This window comes from Dendrobates tinctorius, unplaced genomic scaffold (genome assembly GCF_039654945.1).
Source record: "Dendrobates tinctorius isolate UK_male_01 unplaced genomic scaffold, ASM3965494v1 ptg000157l, whole genome shotgun sequence".
In the NCBI taxonomy this organism is placed as follows: Eukaryota; Metazoa; Chordata; class Amphibia; order Anura; family Dendrobatidae; genus Dendrobates; species Dendrobates tinctorius.
Genome location: NW_027361824.1, coordinates 14,200,001 through 14,217,144, shown reverse-complemented (window position 1 = coordinate 14,217,144; position 17,144 = coordinate 14,200,001). Strand labels below are relative to the sequence as shown.

The following is a 17,144-nucleotide window of genomic DNA, read 5'->3' as shown; positions in this document are numbered from 1 at the left end:
TTTTTTTGACGGATCCGCCGAATTAAGAATTTTAAAGGAACCGCAGCTCGGGGGGGGAGGGAGAGAGAGAGTTAAATTTCCGCCTGACTTCATTCCTCCGGGCATGCGCACTACAAAGATGCGGATCCTGCAGTACAGAAAACGCTAAATAGTCCGTCCAGGCATCTCGGCGGACGCAAAAAAATTGACGGATCCTCAAAAAAAAAAGATCCAACGGATGGCCATCCGTCAAGATCCGCCGGTAATGCAAATCAATGGGGAAAAAACGGATCCGCCAAAAAAAATGGCGGATCCGTTTTTTTGCAAAACGGCGGATTTTGACTGATGGTCAAAAACGGAAGTGTGAAACAGGCCTAAGATACTTTATGCACTTTAAACAAGGACAGCAATGTCCAACAGGGTCAGCAGAGAGCAGGTTTTGCAAATGAAGGGCCATCAAGAAAGAGGAAGAATTGTGAATGCAGCTTTGGATGTGACTGGAGTATAAAAGTAGGTCAGGGTTACTCTTATCAGAATTTTTTTTTTTTAAATGCATTAAGTTTTATTACTTTCTGGATGTGATAATACATGTTACACAGGAGCTCGGTATATAGGGTCTGTGTACAGGTAATACAGTGATGGCCGCCTCCGGAAAGATGGCCGCCAGAGGCGGCACATGCTCAGATTCAATTACCGGCCGAGCCCCCCACACAGCACAGTGCCCCGCTGCCGCCACACCACAGAGCACCGACACTGCTGCACCACAGCCGCACCAGCCTGGGAAGGGAGGCTGCATCGGGACCGCCGCCACAGGATTTGTAAGTATATTGCGACCATAAGACGCACCCCAATTTTCACAAAAATTTTGGGGGAAAACGTGCCTCCTATGGTCCGAAAAATACGGTATTAGGGACACATACGGCAGCTGCGGCTCAGCATTGGGGTATCAGCAGGATGAGGAGTTTGTGCAGGTTGGGAATAGTCCTTTTGGTGACAGTGCTGAAAATGTGAGATGTGAAATCTGTCTTTGTTGTATTCTCTGTAGCCAAGTCCTGGCTGGAGGAGTCGTCATGTCGGTCTGGGCCAGATAGAAAAGACGGGAAAAGTGACTGATTCCTTCAGAAAGAACGTCAGCGGTAAGTCACTATCTGTAGCTGTGCTGTAGTCTTATATGTTATGGTAATATCAATATCGGTCTTTTTATAGAGATTATTTTCAGTAACAGTTCAGTCATCTGCTGAGGTTCTCACATCCACTATTAGGGTGTGTCACCCAGTTATAATCAATGTTACCTGGCTAAAGGCCCACTCAGAAGTTTTACCCCCCTAAACTAAAACGCTAGCTACACCTCTGAGTGTCAGTGTACACATAATACGGGGATCACCAGTGACATTATACACAGGAGCTCTGTATATAGTGTACTAGCTGAAGAGCCCGGCGCTGCCCGGGCATAGTGACTAACTACGGTTAGTTATAACTAATTATGATATCTATATATCGCATAGCCACATTCACTATAATATCCCACATCATCCCATCAGCCAGACCTACCGGACTACTGCCACTAATATCCCACATCATCCCGTCAGCCAGAGCTACCAGACTACTACCCCTAATATCCCACATCATCCCGTCAGCCAGAGCCACCGGACTACTACCACTAATATCCCACATCATCCCGTCAGCCAGAGCCACCAGACTACTACCACTAATATCCCACATCATCCCGTCAGCCAGAGCTACCGGACTACTACCCCTAATATCCCACATCATCCCGTCAGCCAGAGCTACCGGACTACTACCCCTAATATCCCACATCATCCCGTCAGCCAGAGCTACCGGACTACTACCCCTAATATCCCACATCATCCCGTCAGCCAGAGCCACCGGACTACTACCCCTAATATCCCACATCATCCCGTCAGCCAGAGCCACCGGACTACTACCCCTAATATCCCACATCATCCCGTCAGCCAGAGCCACCGGACTACTACCCCTAATATCCCACATCATCCAGTCAGCCAGAGCCACCGGACTACTACCACTAATATCCCACATCATCCCGTCAGCCAGAGCCACCGGACTACTACCCCTAATATCCCACATCATCCCGTCAGCCAGAGCCACCAGACTACTACCACTAATATCCCACATCATCCCATCAGCCAGAGCTACCGGACTACTACCCCTAATATCCCACTATCCCACATCATCCCATCAGCCAGAGCTACCGGACTACTACCCCTAATATCCCACATCATCCCGTCAGCCAGAGCCACCGGACTATTACCCCTAATATCCCACATCATCCCGTCAGCCAGAGCCACCAGACTACTACCACTAATATCCCACATCATCCCGTCAGCCAGAGCTACCGGACTACTACCCCTAATATCCCACATCATCCCGTCAGCCAGAGCCACCGGACTACTACCCCTAATATCCCACATCATCCCGTCAGCCAGAGCCACCGGACTACTACCCCTAATATCCCACATCATCCCGTCGGCCAGAGCCACAGGACTACTACCCCTAATATCCCACATCATCCCGTCAGCCAGAGCCACCGGACAACTACCCCTAATATCCCACATCATCCCATCAGCCAGAGCTACCGGACTACTACCACTAATATCCCACATCATCCCGTCAGCCAGAGCCACCGGACTACTACCCCTAATATCCCACATCATCCCGTCGGCCAGAGCCACCGGACTACTACCACTAATATCCCACATCATCCCGTCAGCCAGAGCCACCGGACTACTACCCCTAATATCCCACATCATCCCGTCAGCCAGAGCCACCGGACTACTACCCCTAATATCCCACATCATCCCGTCGGCCAGAGCCACCGGACTACTACCACTAATATCCCACATCATCCCGTCAGCCAGAGCCACCGGACTACTACCACTAATATCCCACATCATCCCATCAGCCAGAGCTACCGGACTACTACCCCTAATATCCCACATCATCCCATCAGCCAGAGCTACCGGACTACTACCCCTAATATCCCACATCATCCCGTCAGCCAGAGCTACCGGATTACTACCACTAATATCCCACATCATCCCGTCAGCCAGAGCCAACGGACTACTACCCCTAATATCCCACATCATCCCGTCAGCCAGAGCTACCGGACTATTACCCCTAATATCCCACATCATCCCGTCGGCCAGAGCCACAGGACTACTACCCCTAATATCCCACATCATCCCGTCGGCCAGAGCCACCGGACTACTACCACTAATATCCCACATCATCCCGTCAGCCAGAGCCACCGGACTACTACCCCTAATATCCCACATCATCCCGTCAACCAGAGCCACCTGACTACTACCACTAATATCCCACATCATCCCGTCAGCCAGAGCCACAGGACTACTACCACTAATATCCCACATCATCCCATCAGCCAGAGCTACCGGACTACTACCCCTAATATCCCACATCATCCCGTCAGCCAGAGCCACCGGACTACTACCACTAATATCCCACATCATCCCGTCAGCCAGAGCTACCGGATTACTACCACTAATATCCCACATCATCCCATCAGCCAGAGCTACCGGACTACTACCCCTAATATCCTACTTCATCCCGTCAGCCAGAGCCACCAGACTACTACCACTAATATCCCACATCATCCCATCAGCCAGAGCCACAGGACTACTACCACTAATATCCCACATCATCCCATCAGCCAGAGCCACCAGACTACTACCACTAATATCCCACATCATCCCATCAGCCAGAGCTACCGGATTACTACCACTAATATCCCACATCATCCCGTCAGCCAGAGCTACCGGATTACTACCCCTAATATCTCACATCATCCCATCAGCCAGAGCCACCAGACTACTACCCCTAATATCCCACATCATCCCGTCAGCCAGAGCCACCGGACTACTACCCCTAATATCCCACATCATCCCGTCAGCCAGAGCTACCGGACTACTACCCCTAATATCCCACATCATCCCGTCAGCCAGAGCTACCGGACTACTACCCCTAATATCCCACATCATCCCGTCAGCCAGAGCCACCGGACTACTACCCCTAATATTCCACATCATCCCGTCATCCTGGCATCAGGACCAAAGCGCTGAGTGGATTTGCCCTGACTTCCTTACCAGTAATCCCTTTAATAGAAGCCTGGGGTGAGAATCAGAGCCCTGAGGGATTTACCGTAAGGCCGGGGTCACACTGGCGATTAAAACGGACGAATGCAATGCGATAAAAAAAATCACATTGCATTCGTCCCAATGTTATTCTATGGGGCAGCTCACATCATGCGATTTTTGATCGGATCCGATGTGTGAGTTGCGATAAAATCGCACCAAAAGCCGGCAATTTTTTTTCCAAAATACAGTAAAATCACAGTGTCCGGTTAAATAAAGAAACAAATTAATAGATCTAGACACATTAAATAAATATATATATTTCATACATGTCATAGACACATTTATATATATATTACAAATTCATACAGTTCATCATAGCAGAATAGCCGATGACACATTAGCCGGCTTTTGTATAACATTCTCCTGCCCGACATGAAATGACACATGCTTTACATATAGTTAACCATTTCATGTTTTTTTTTTATATCTATCACTATTAATTATGTGAGGGCTTGTGGGTAAAATTTTGGAGTTGTAGGGGTTCATTTAAGGGGTTAATTCGTTGTATTAAATTGCGGGGACTCCCGCTGACATCACTGAGGCTGCAGGGAGTCCCCGCAATTTAATACAACAAATTAACCCCTTAAATGAACCCCTACAACTCCAAAATTTTACCCACAAGCCCTCACATAATTAATAGTGATAGATATAAAAAAAAAAACATGAAATGAAATGGTTAACTATATGTAAAGCATGTGTCATTTCATGTCGGGCAGGAGAATGTTATACAAAAGTCGGCTAATGTTTCTGTGGCTATTCTGCAATTAAGAACTGTATGAATTAGATATATATATAAATGTGTCTCTATAACATGTATAAAATATATATATATATTTAATGTGTCTAGAGCTATTAATTCGTTTGTGTGGGGAAACCTGTCATTGGGCTCCATTATATGTCCATTTAGCTATCCTGCGAGAAAATCTCGCCAGACGGATGTCAAACGGATCCTTACATGCGATTAAAATCGCATCAATGAAGAAAAATCGCATCAAAAACGCATCACTGGTTAAGATACCTTTGTGCGATTTCGGACCGTTAAAATGGGACTGATTTTTTATTCGTTGTGTGTGACTCCAGCCTAATTTCCATACTGGAGATCCCTTTAAGAGAGGCCTGGGGTCAGAACCAGAGCGCTGAGTGGATTTGCCTTACTTCCATACCGGGGATCCCTTTAAGATAGTCTGGGGTCAGTACCAGAGCATTTGCAGGCAATTGCTCTGACTTCCATACTGGAGATCCCTTTAAGAAGGGCTTGGGGTCAGTACCAAAGCGCAGAGTGGATTTGCCCTAACTTCCATACCAATGATCCCTTTAAGAGACCCTGGAGTCAGAACCACAGAGCTGAGTGGAACGGTCCTAACTTCCATACCGGGGATCCCTTTAAGAGAGGCCTGGGGTCAAAACCAAAGCGCTGGATGGATTTGCTCTGACTTCCATACCAATGATCCCTTTAAGAGGGGTGATGTGCCTATGGGTTGGAGGATGTGTGATGGGGATATGTGCAGGGAGGGGGGGATTCATTTCTGTCATGTGCTCTCTGCTCCTTTCTGGGGCAGACAATGGCTGGGAGCTTATGTTCCTGGGGATGCTAGATTTCTCCCATCATGTCAGTGTCTGCTGAGGCGTTGTCAAGTGGGAAAACTTGCTCATAGCAACCAATCACAGCTCAGCTTCTTTTAACCAGCTCTGGTGAAATGAGAGCTGCTTAGTGATTGGTTGCAAGGAAAACTGTTGCTCATAGCAACCAATCACAGCTCAGTTTCTTTTGAACAGTTCTGGTGAAATGAAAGATGCTTCGTGAATGGTTAGTGATACACACATACATACATTCAGTTTTATATATAGAGATAGTGTACAGATAATAGTGGTCACCAGTGACATTATACACAGGAGCTCTGTATATAGTGTCAAGGTACAGGTAATACAGGGATCACCAGTGACATTATAAACAGGAGCTCTGTATATAGTGTCAGTGTACAGGTAATACAGTGATCACCGGTGACATTATAAACAGGAGCTCTGTATATACTGTATAGTGTACAGGTAATACAAAGATCAGTGACATTATATACAGGAGCTCTGTACATAGTGTATAGTGTACAGATAATACAGGGATCATCAGTGACATTATACACAGGAGCTCTGTATATACAAGAAAACACAGAATGACAGATTTGCAAAATACTCTGCAATAAAAAATGGCAGTAATCAGCAAGTGCTGGATAACAAATACAGGGTATTTAGTCGATACGTTTTTTTGCGCAAAAAATGTACACCAAGCTGCTCCACCACGTCAAGGTAACCCCTATTGAAGCAGTCCCTATCTAATGTATTAAAAACCTGAATATGTGAACAGTGTCTAATATGAACAGGATTCAGACAGGCTGCTCCCTAGTATGGGCTTGTGGTCTGAGTGTACAGGTAATACAGTGATCACCAGTGACATTATACACAGGAGCTCTGTATATAGTGTTTAGTGTACAGGTAATACAGTGATCACCAGTGACATACACAGGAGCTCTGTATATAGTGTATAGTGTACAGGTAATAGTGATCACCAGTGACATTATACACAGGAGCTCTGTATATAGTGTCAGTGTACAGGTAATACAGCGATCACCAGTGACATTATACACAGGAGCTCTGTATATAGTGTATAGTGTACAGGTAATACAGTGATCACCAGTGACATTACACACAGGAGCTCTGTATATAGTGTACAGGTAATACAGTGATCACCGGTGACATTACACACAGGAGCTCTGTATATAGTGTCAGTGTACAGGTAATACAGCGATCACCAGTGACATTATACACAGGAGCTCTGTATATAGTGCATAGTGTAAAGGTAATACAGTGACCCCATGTGACATTATACACAGGAGCTCTGTATATAGTATCAGTGTACAGGTAATACATTAATCACCAGTGACATTATATATACCATAGCGGTGTAATGCAGCCCCATAGCCCGTCATGCCTAAGATTTACAATATTATAAGATGACAATGGCCTCTCCTTAATAAAGCCTACCCACAAATCAAGGCTTTTAAAAATCCAGCATTAATGTGCACTCGTAGGCCCCGTAACCTTAAGGATCAACTGGTGAGGGCAGACATAGGAGGTTCTCAACATGCAGCACAAACCTTCATAGGGTCCAAACAGACTGGCACATTCCCCTGTCTAAGTTGTGCTGCCTGCTCGAACATTATAAAATCTAGCGATATTACCCATCCATTTGACTATCCAAGCCTCTCTCTGATACAGTCACTTCCGGTTCACAGATGCCGGAGTTTACCGCTCCAGACTCCTCATATATGGCTCCACTGCCACCAATGTGCACACACAGCCTACCTTGCGCTGAAATATGCGCCCTGGCACATTGCCATGCAGAGTGCTGGACTGCACTTCCCTGAACACTGAACACCAATGGCTAGTATTCGCTTTAGGTGGTCCCTGCATTATATGGCCTTTGATAACTATGAAACTATTCTCCCTTTTTTGAATCAGTATTAGGTGAGTATCTTACAGTGATCTTACACCCTGTGACTATATACATTTACATACTAATATTACAAGTATACTAATACTTTGGTTGCAAGCTCCTGTGTCCTATATTTTTTCCTCCTTCACTTTTCCCTTGGTTCAGTACTTTTAAATTGAATTATGAATGACAACTAACTGGCGTGGTATGTGATCTCACAGCATTGTCTTTTTTCTTTATCCTTGTTTTTCAATGCCTGTATATAGAAATGACTGTCTCCATTGTATATATTTAAAATTTGCATATTTGTATATATCTCATTACTTATACACGTTTATTTGTCTTTCAGCGTCATTTGAGAAAGACCATACATGGTCGAAACGTCACACGCTTTTTGATTCTTTTGCCACACAAGTTGAAATCATTTTTTTCCTTTTTCACGTGATGTAAATTTTTTTTTTTTTACGTATATTAAAAAATTTTCTGCAAACAATTTGAGTGCAGCTCTTTTAACATTTCTATTGATTGCGGATTTATCCAGTTCAGCTTGCACCCTGCTCCCTTGATAGCTGTGTGCACATCTTTATTTCTTCTTAATGCCCCATAGTAGTATAATGCAGCCCCATAGTAGTATAATACACCCCCATAGTATAATGCAGCCCCATAGTAGTATAATACACCCCAATAGTATAATGCAGCCCCATAGTAGTATAATACACCCCCATAGTAAAATGCTGCCCCATAGTAGTATAATACACCCCCATAGTATAATGCAGCCCCATAGTAGTATAATACACCCCCATAGTATAATGCAGCCCCATAGTAGTATAATACACCCCCATAGTATAATGCAGCCCCATAGTAGTATAATACACCCCCATAGTATAATGCAGCCCCTTTCCCTCCCCCCACCCCCATACCGGTTTAATATGACCCATACCGCGGCTTTATAAAATAAAAAGATGTCTCTCTACCTGGCGGAGCTCCAGCGGTGGCCTCCTCTCCGACTCAGATGAGGCACACAGCGTCGTTACGCGTATGACAGTGACGTGTGTGCAGACGTCAGCAGCTGGCCTGTGATTGGCTGGCGGCTGTTGACATCGAAGGACGCGCAATCAGTTACTGAAGCGTCAGGATCCTGCCACTGGGGCCCGATGAGCAGAACAGAGGGGTTCCGCTGCGGGTCCCCTCTGCTCATCGGGCCCCATATGCCAGTAAGGGCAGTTATGCCCTGATAGCGGCCCTGCCGGCATCCATTGCGGCTCGTGCATGGTGGGTGCACGCCCATTAGTGAGGATCATACAAGGGGGATTCATTGTGAATATCGGGTAGAAAACGGCGCGTCCTAAAATAATCACAGGACGCCAAATTCTGCTCCACGTGTCCATTTATCTCCGACCGCTGTAACGATGGTTACGGATTTTATTGTGATGCTTGCTCAGAGCCGTCGCTAGCGGGAGACATCCCCTTCTCGCTTCCCAGCCGTCGGCTTTAGTAATGGCGATGCCGGTGTCTGTGAACTGCGAACAGAAAAAGGTGAGATCACATTCAGCCTCTACATAATTTCCTCTCAAAATCTAGAAATATCCCGAAATGTTAAAAATTCTGTTCAGCCGTCTTTTAAAGGAGCATCGAGGACTCGCTAGGCCTGATTTAGGGTAAACTTGTTGCCCGCAGCAGCCAATCACATCTCAGCTTTACTTCTAAAGTGGCTCGGAATGCTGCATTGTGGCTGGTTGCTATGGGCAACAACACAATTTACGTTTATAGCATATATCCTGCTGCACTTACCTTAGTTTGCTTAGTACCAGTCACCATTTTGGCAGGACCGTTAAAGCCAAAAAAAAAACCCACACGGTTTTTGCACACCCAAAGTGTCTTGGGGTTAGATTTTGACCGCTAAGATTCAGGACTTAGAAATATTGGTAATGCTTACTCATTTGGAAAACAAAACTGGTCTTGTTGCCTATAGCAACCAACCAAATATCAGCTTTTCTTGGACTGCGTTATGGTTGGTTGCTACGGGCTACAAAGCCTGTTGGCTTGATAAATGAGGTCCCCGAGGGGGCGGAGCATGATATAAGCAACCAATGAATGCTTAAAAGAGAATGCTGGTGGTATGCTCCGCCCCCTAGGATCCTGCTTTGTCCATAACTGTTTTTTTGAGGGGAACGTTAGCATAACTACAATGATGACTGCCATTATATCTATTGGATTCACTCCTAGCTTTCCCAAGTATCTGTCCAGTTAGTAGATGAGCGAAAGAGGGCAGCATAGTGTTTTGTTTTTCTCTTTTGGTGGCCATATTGCTCAACCCAATGGCTCAACAAAATGTTTTGCCTCCTATTTGGGGAGTGGGGGGATTTGGATTTTGATCTTTACCTGTTCTACGGCTCACGCGGTGACTACTGTGATTCCTTCTCCTGATTCTGCGGCGACGTCTTGGCGCGCTTCTATATCTCCGAGACGCCATGTTGATATTGCGATGTTATCCTTTTCGTGGTCTGGAGCGGAACAAGACTGAAGTCAGGATTCCAAATAGAATGTTCATGACACACGCCGTGACATCACAGTATTATGAAATCACGGAATATGCAAATCGCTATAAATAAAATAAATAAAAGGTAAATCTTCACTGATTTTATCAAATCCTCCTCTTAAAAAATAAATGAAAAAATTTAAAAAATACTTTTTATTTTTCCACATATATAAAAATATTTACATTTAAAAAAAAAAAAAAAACTGCATTAAGAGGAAATGAAAAAAAATAAAAACATTTAAACAGAATTAATAAAAGGGAAATGTTCAGTGTTCTTTAAATGCTCATGTTAAAAGAAATTAAAAAAATAAAATAAAAAAATACTTTTTATTTTTCCTTATATAAAAAAAATTTAAATTAATTAAAAAAAAACCACATTAACAGTTAATGAAAAAATAAATAATGTTGTGGAGGGATGGTTAACAAAAAAAAGTACAGTAAAAACACTTGTGAAAAAAAAATGGAAAATATCCCCACAATAAAATAAAACAGAAAATAAATAAAAAGGTAAAAATATTGTGGATGCATCGTGGGTAGGGGTGCTTGTTTTATCACTCGCCTCCCCTACATGCACCACAAAAAAAATGGAATAAATACATAGGAAAACTCATAAATAGCCTAAAATACTATATATTATAGCAATGTTTGATTTATGCTATACCAAGTGCTGACACACAGCTCATTAATGAAAAAAAATAAGTTATTCTAAAAAAAAAAAAATCCGCCACAAACTATTATTTTAACTTCATAAACTTAGAAAAGAAACGGTAAAACAATTTTACTTTTTTTTTTAATCACAATAATCTATTGCATTTGCAGAATGATTTTAAAATTAAACCTGAAAATAAATGGTCAAGAGGCTCGGCACAGCTCTCCGCTCACTGATGATGATGCCTCATTTAATGGTTGCCAACATTGGCTTGACTGAGCTTTCTCTGCAGACAATTCTCGCTGCAGGAAGGTGAACGCTGTCGATCACTATTGAAGGCGGCAGAGACATGGAAATATCTGTGGTTTAGAAGAGGGCACTAAGCATCTTGGCCACGCCCAGACTGCACCATGCATCTAATTAGCATATTAAGTATCATTTTTTTGGAAGTGCATTGAGCAGCAAGGTGGTGTGCTGGTGAAAGGGGAAAAAAAAAACAAAAAAAAAAAAACTCTTTTAAATCTTCTTCCTGAGCGAGTGTGAACGAGCTGAGTGTGACCTGAGTGTAAGTGCGAACTGTGGTAAGTGTGTGACTTGAAATTCAGTGACTTTAGATTCAGAGAGTTTCCAAGGGAGGTCTTACTGAATTGCTGTTATAGTAATACTTTTTTTTTTTTTTTTTATTTATTTATTTTTGCTTATCTTATTGTCTGGTGCAATCCCCATTAGGATGTGCTCCACTATTGCCAATGCCATCCAGTGCACGTCATGCCGCATGTATGAAATCCTTGACCAGCCGGTCGAGGGTGCATACTGCTGTGCGAGATGTGAGCACGTTGTGCATTTGGAAGCCCAGATACTGGATCTAAATGTGCAGCTGGCAACACTGAGATCCATAGACAATATGGAAAGGAGTCTTCTGCTCACTGAGCAGACGCTCAATGGGATAGATGAGGGGGGGATGCTAGGTTGGAGCTGCAGGACAATGAAGCAGCTAGCTGGGTGACAGAAGGCGGGGTAGAGGGAAGAGCACCAGGGAGGCTAGTCCTGATCTGGCACACCCCAATAAGTTTGCTAAGTTGGCAGATGAGGGGAGTGTTAGTGCAGGAGTAGCACTGCTGCAGCAAGGCATGTCCTCTGAAAGCCGGAGGAGTGTCTTCTCCAGTAAGGGGGGAAAAAGGAGAGCAGGGCAGGCTAGACAGGTTCTGGTAGTGGGAGACTCAATTATTAGGGGAACAGATAGGGCAATCTGTCACAAAGACAGGGATCGTCGAACGGTGTGCTGCCTACCTGGCGCTCGAGTCCGACACATCGCTGATCGGGTTGACAGATTACTGGGAGGGGCTGGTGAGGATCCAGCGGTCATGGTGCACATTGGCACAAATGACAAAGTTAGAGGTAGGTGGAAGGTCCTTAAAGATGATTTCAGGGAATTAGGCTGTAAGCTTAAAGCAAGGACCTCCAAGGTGGTATTTTCGGAAATACTTCCTGTACCACGTGCCACGCCAGAGAGGCAACGGGAGATTAGGGAGGTTAATAAGTGGCTCAGGAATTGGTGTAGGAAGGAGGGGTTTGGGTTCCTGCAGAACTGGGCCGACTTCTCAGTTGGCTACAGGTTCTACGCTAGGGACGGGCTGCACCTCAATGGGGAGGGTGCCGCTGTGCTGGGGGAGAAAATGGCTAGAAGGTTGGAGGAGTGTTTAAACTAGGGACGGGGGGGGAGGGTATTCCTTTTATAGGAGGGGAAGACAGTGCAGCTAGAGACCTGGGCACAAATAATGACATTGGGGGTGGGGGTGGCATGGGGGGTGGGGTTAGAACAGTTAATAATTTAAGAAAGAATAGAGGTACAGAGAGATACATAAAGTGCATGTATACTAATGCCAGAAGTCTCGCCAACAAAATGGAGGAATTGGAGTTAATGTTGTTGGAACATAATTATGACATGGTGGGGATATCTGAGACATGGCTGGACGAGAGCCATGACTGGGCGGTTAATTTACAGGGCTATAGTCTGTTCAGAAATGACCGTACAAATAAGCGAGGGGGAGGCGTGTGTTTATATGTAAAATCATCCTTAAAACCCATCCTTCGTGATAATATATATGAATCTAATGAAAATGTAGAGTCCCTGTGGGTAGAGATAAGGGGAGGGGGGAAAAATAATAAATTACTGATAGGGGTTTGTTATAAATCTCCAAAAATAATGGAAGCTACAGAGAATATCCTCATAAAGCAAATAGATGAAGCAGCGTCTCAAGGAGAAGTCATTATTATGGGGGACTTCAACTACCCTGAAATACATTGGGGAACCGAAACCTGCAGTTCCAGCAAAGGTAATAGGTTTTTGACTACTATGAGAGACCATTACCTTTCACAACTGGTTCAGGACCCAACAAGAGGGGGGCACTGCTAGACCTAATATTATCCAACAGGCCAGACCGCATATCAAATGTAAGGGTTGGGGGTCACTAGGGTAATAGTGATCACAAATTAATAAGTTTTCATGTATCCTTTAATAAGATGTGTAGTAGAGGGGTTACAAGGACACTAAACTTCAGGAAGGCAAATTTCCAACGGATGAGAGATGATCTTGGTGCAATTAACTGGGACGATATCCTGAGACATAAAAATACACAAAGAAAATGGGAGACGTTTATTAGCATCCTGAATAGGATCTGTGCACAATATATACCGTATGGGAATAAACATGCGAGAAATAGGAGGAAACCACTATGGCTAAATAGAGCTGTAAGGGGCGCAATAAGAGATAAAAATAAAGCATTTAGAGAATTAAAGCAAGTAGGTAGTGATGAGGCATTAAATAAATACAGAAGATTAAATAAATTCTGTAAAAAGCAAATCAAGACAGCAAAGATTGAGACAGAGAGACTCATTGCCAGAGAAAGTAAAAATAATCCCAAAATATTCTTTAACTACATAAATAGTAAGAAGCTAAAAAATGATAGTGTTGGTCCCCTTAAAAATAGTCTGGGTGAAATGGTGGATGAGGATGAGGAAAAAGCCAATATGCTAAATGACTTTTTTTCAACAGTATTTACACAAGAAAATCCCATGATGGATAACATGATCAGGGATAAAAATTCTCCATTAAATGTCACCTGCTTAACCCAGCAGGAAGTACGGCGGCGTCTACAAATCACTAAAATTGACAAATCCCCGGGCCCGGATGGGATACACCCCCGAGTACTGCAGGAATTAAGCACAGTCATTGATAGACCACTATTTTTAATCTTTAAAGATTCCATAATAACAGGGTCTGTGCCACAGGACTGGCGTATAGCAAATGTGGTGCCAATATTCAAAAAGGGGACAAAAACTGAACTTGGAAATTATAGGCCTGTAAGTTTAACCTCAACTGTGGGTAAAATCCTGGAGGGTTTTCTAAGAGATACTATACTGGAGTATCTGGAGAAGAATAACCTTCTGACCCAATATCAACATGGGTTTACAAGAGACCGTTCCTGTCAGACTAATCTGATAAGCTTTTATGAAGAGGTAAGTTCCGGACTGGACCAAGGGAATGCAGTGGACGTGGTGTACATGGACTTTTCAAAAGCTTTTGATACTGTGCCACACAAAAGGTTGATACATAAAATGAGAACAATGGGGATAGGGGAAAATATGTGTAGGTGGGTTAAGAGCTGGCTCAGGGATAGGAAACAAAGGGTGGTTATTAATGGAGCACACTCGGACTGGGTCACGGTTAGCAGTGGGGTACCACAGGGGTCAGTTTTGGGCCCGCTTCTTTTTAACATATTTATTAATGACCTTGTAGGGGGCATAGAGAGTAGAATTTCAATATTTGCAGATGACACTAAACTCTGCAGGGTAATTAATACAGAGGAGGACAATTTTATATTACAGGAGGATTTATGTAAACTAGAAGCTTGGGCTGATAAATGGCAAATGAGCTTTAATGGGGATAAATGTAAGGTCATGCACTTGGGTAGAACGAACAAGTTGTATAATTATGTGCTTAATTGTAAAACACTGGGCAAAACAGTCACTGAAAAAGACCTGGGTGTATGGGTGGACGACAAACTCACATTTAGTGGCCAGAGTCAAGCAGCTGCTGCAAAGGCAAATAAAATAATGGGATGCATTAAAAGAGGCATAGATGCTCATGAGGAGAACATAATTTTACCTCTATATAAGTCACTAGTGCGACCACACTTAGAATACTGTGTACAGTTCTGGTCTCCGGTGTATAAGAAAGACATAGCTGAAATGGAGCGGGTGCAGAGAAGAGCGACCAAGGTTATTAGGGAACTAGGGGGTCTGCAATACCAAGACAGGTTATTACACTTGGGGTTATTTAGTTTGGAGAATCGAAGGCTTAGGGGTGATCTTATTACAATGTATAAATATATGTGGGGACAATACAAAGACCTTTCTAATGATCTTTTTACTCTTAGACCTGTGACGGGGACAAGGGGGCATCCTCTACGTCTGGAGGAAAGAAGGTTTAAGCATACTCACAGACGCGGATTCTTTACTGTAAGAGCAGTGAGACTATGGAACTCTCTGCCATATGATGTTGTAATGAGTGATTCACTACTAAAATTTAAGAAGGGACTGGATGCCTTTCTTGAAAAGTATAATATTACAGGGTATATACACTAGTCTCCTTAATATTGCGTTGATCCAGGGAGCTAGTCTGATTGCCGTATGTGGAGTCGGGAAGGAATTTTTTTCCCCAATGTGAAGCTTACTGTTGCCACATGGGGTTTTTTTGCCTTCCTCTGGATCAACATGTTAGGGCAAGTTAGGATAGGATATGGGTTGAACTAGATGGACTTAAAGTCTCCCTTCAACCTTAATTACTATGTTACTATTTAGTGTATGCAATCTGAACAGAGTTGCAGTGTAAAGTAGGAGGGTTAGACATTGCAGCAGCTTGAAAAGACAAGTGGTGTGTTTCTGACTACTGCTGACCCCCTATAGACAGGTGAGCTGCAGTCACGGATCAAAGCTTTGTTGATCAGTTGATTTAGTAGGCAGATAGAGGAGTGTGACCGGACATAAGCCCTCCAGAGCGGTAGATGCTTTTTATACCCAGTCTGTTGCAATGAATCGCCCGCTTACTTTCCGTTTCTCTTTTTCTATTTTATGATATATGGACAATCCCTTTAATTCTCTGGCTCTTATACTCCTTACTCCCGCTGTAGGGACTCCTGGCTCGGCCACAGAAATCAAGAAGACGACACAGAGTCCTGGACCAGTCATTGTAATACCTCTTGTATAACGCATGTATAAACCGCTGCTGTTAGAGGGGCGCTGGCATGGACCCCCCATATAACAGAGGCGTCCTGTCCGTTTCTTCCATGTGTCGCCCTCATATATATGGGGGGGTTTGTCACCTCTGATCGACATGTGAAATGCGTCAGAATTTCTCGCCGGTGATCGGGGAGAGCTGACATTTCGCTAATAAGCCTTCCATGTTGTCACCCCGGGGCACAGGCTGAACTTCTAATCTCCGTCTTATTAAATATTATATTCATCGTCAGGTTTCCTTTCTATAATAAACTCATTGTAGCCGCTCCATCTGCAGTTTATAAAAAGGATCCAGGTCACACATGGACGGCGAGCAATAATGTGATCAGCGAGCAATAATGTGATCAGCGGCAATAATGTGATCAGCGGCGTCCCTTAAAGGGCTACTGCCAATACGACACCCGCCGCCGCAATCATTTCTTAAAATATTGTATATAATCAGATTTGGCTCTTGTGGACTGAATGTCCTCCTGCCTATGGACGGAGAAGAGAGTTAACATTCTTTTTACTCTGCTGCTCACATAGTCCATTATTTAGGAGGCCGGGGTCACACTTGCGAGTGCAATGCGAGAAACTTGTGCGAGTCTTTCACCTGAATACCCGGCACTGCCACCGACACTCTGGACCAGAGCGCTCAGCTGCATAGATACACATACAGCCGCACACTCCGATCCCGAGTGCCAGAGGCAGTGCCGGGTATTGGAGCGTGAGTTTCTCGCATTGAACTCGCAAGTGTGACCCCGGCGTCCTAAATAATGGACTATGTGAGCCGCAGAGTAAAAAGAATGTTAACTCTCTTCTCCGTCCATAGGCAGGAGGACATTCAGTCCACAAGAGCCAAATCTGATTATATACAAATACATGCAGCCGCACACTCCGGTCCAGAGTGCCAGCAGCAGTGCTGGGTATTGATGCAAGTTTTTCACACTGCAGTTGCAAGTGTGACCCCAGCCTAATAGTTGTCCTGTGGATAGATTTCCCACCTGAGCTCTGGATCTT

At 44.1% G+C, this 17,144-nt stretch overlaps 1 protein-coding gene across 2 annotated transcripts in view; it reads right to left on the bottom strand.

The window, feature by feature from the left end:
- Window positions 1–9,028: 9,028 nt before the first annotated feature.
- Window positions 9,029–17,144, bottom strand: part of UVRAG (UV radiation resistance associated) — a 91,356-nt gene continuing 83,240 nt past the window's right edge. For both annotated transcript variants that reach the window (XR_012220658.1, XR_012220659.1), the window contains 2 exons: window positions 10,042–10,163; window positions 9,029–9,179 (listed from right to left, as the gene is read on the bottom strand). The gene's annotated coding sequence lies outside the window, so the exon portion shown is untranslated. The remainder of the gene's footprint in view (window positions 9,180–10,041; window positions 10,164–17,144) is intronic.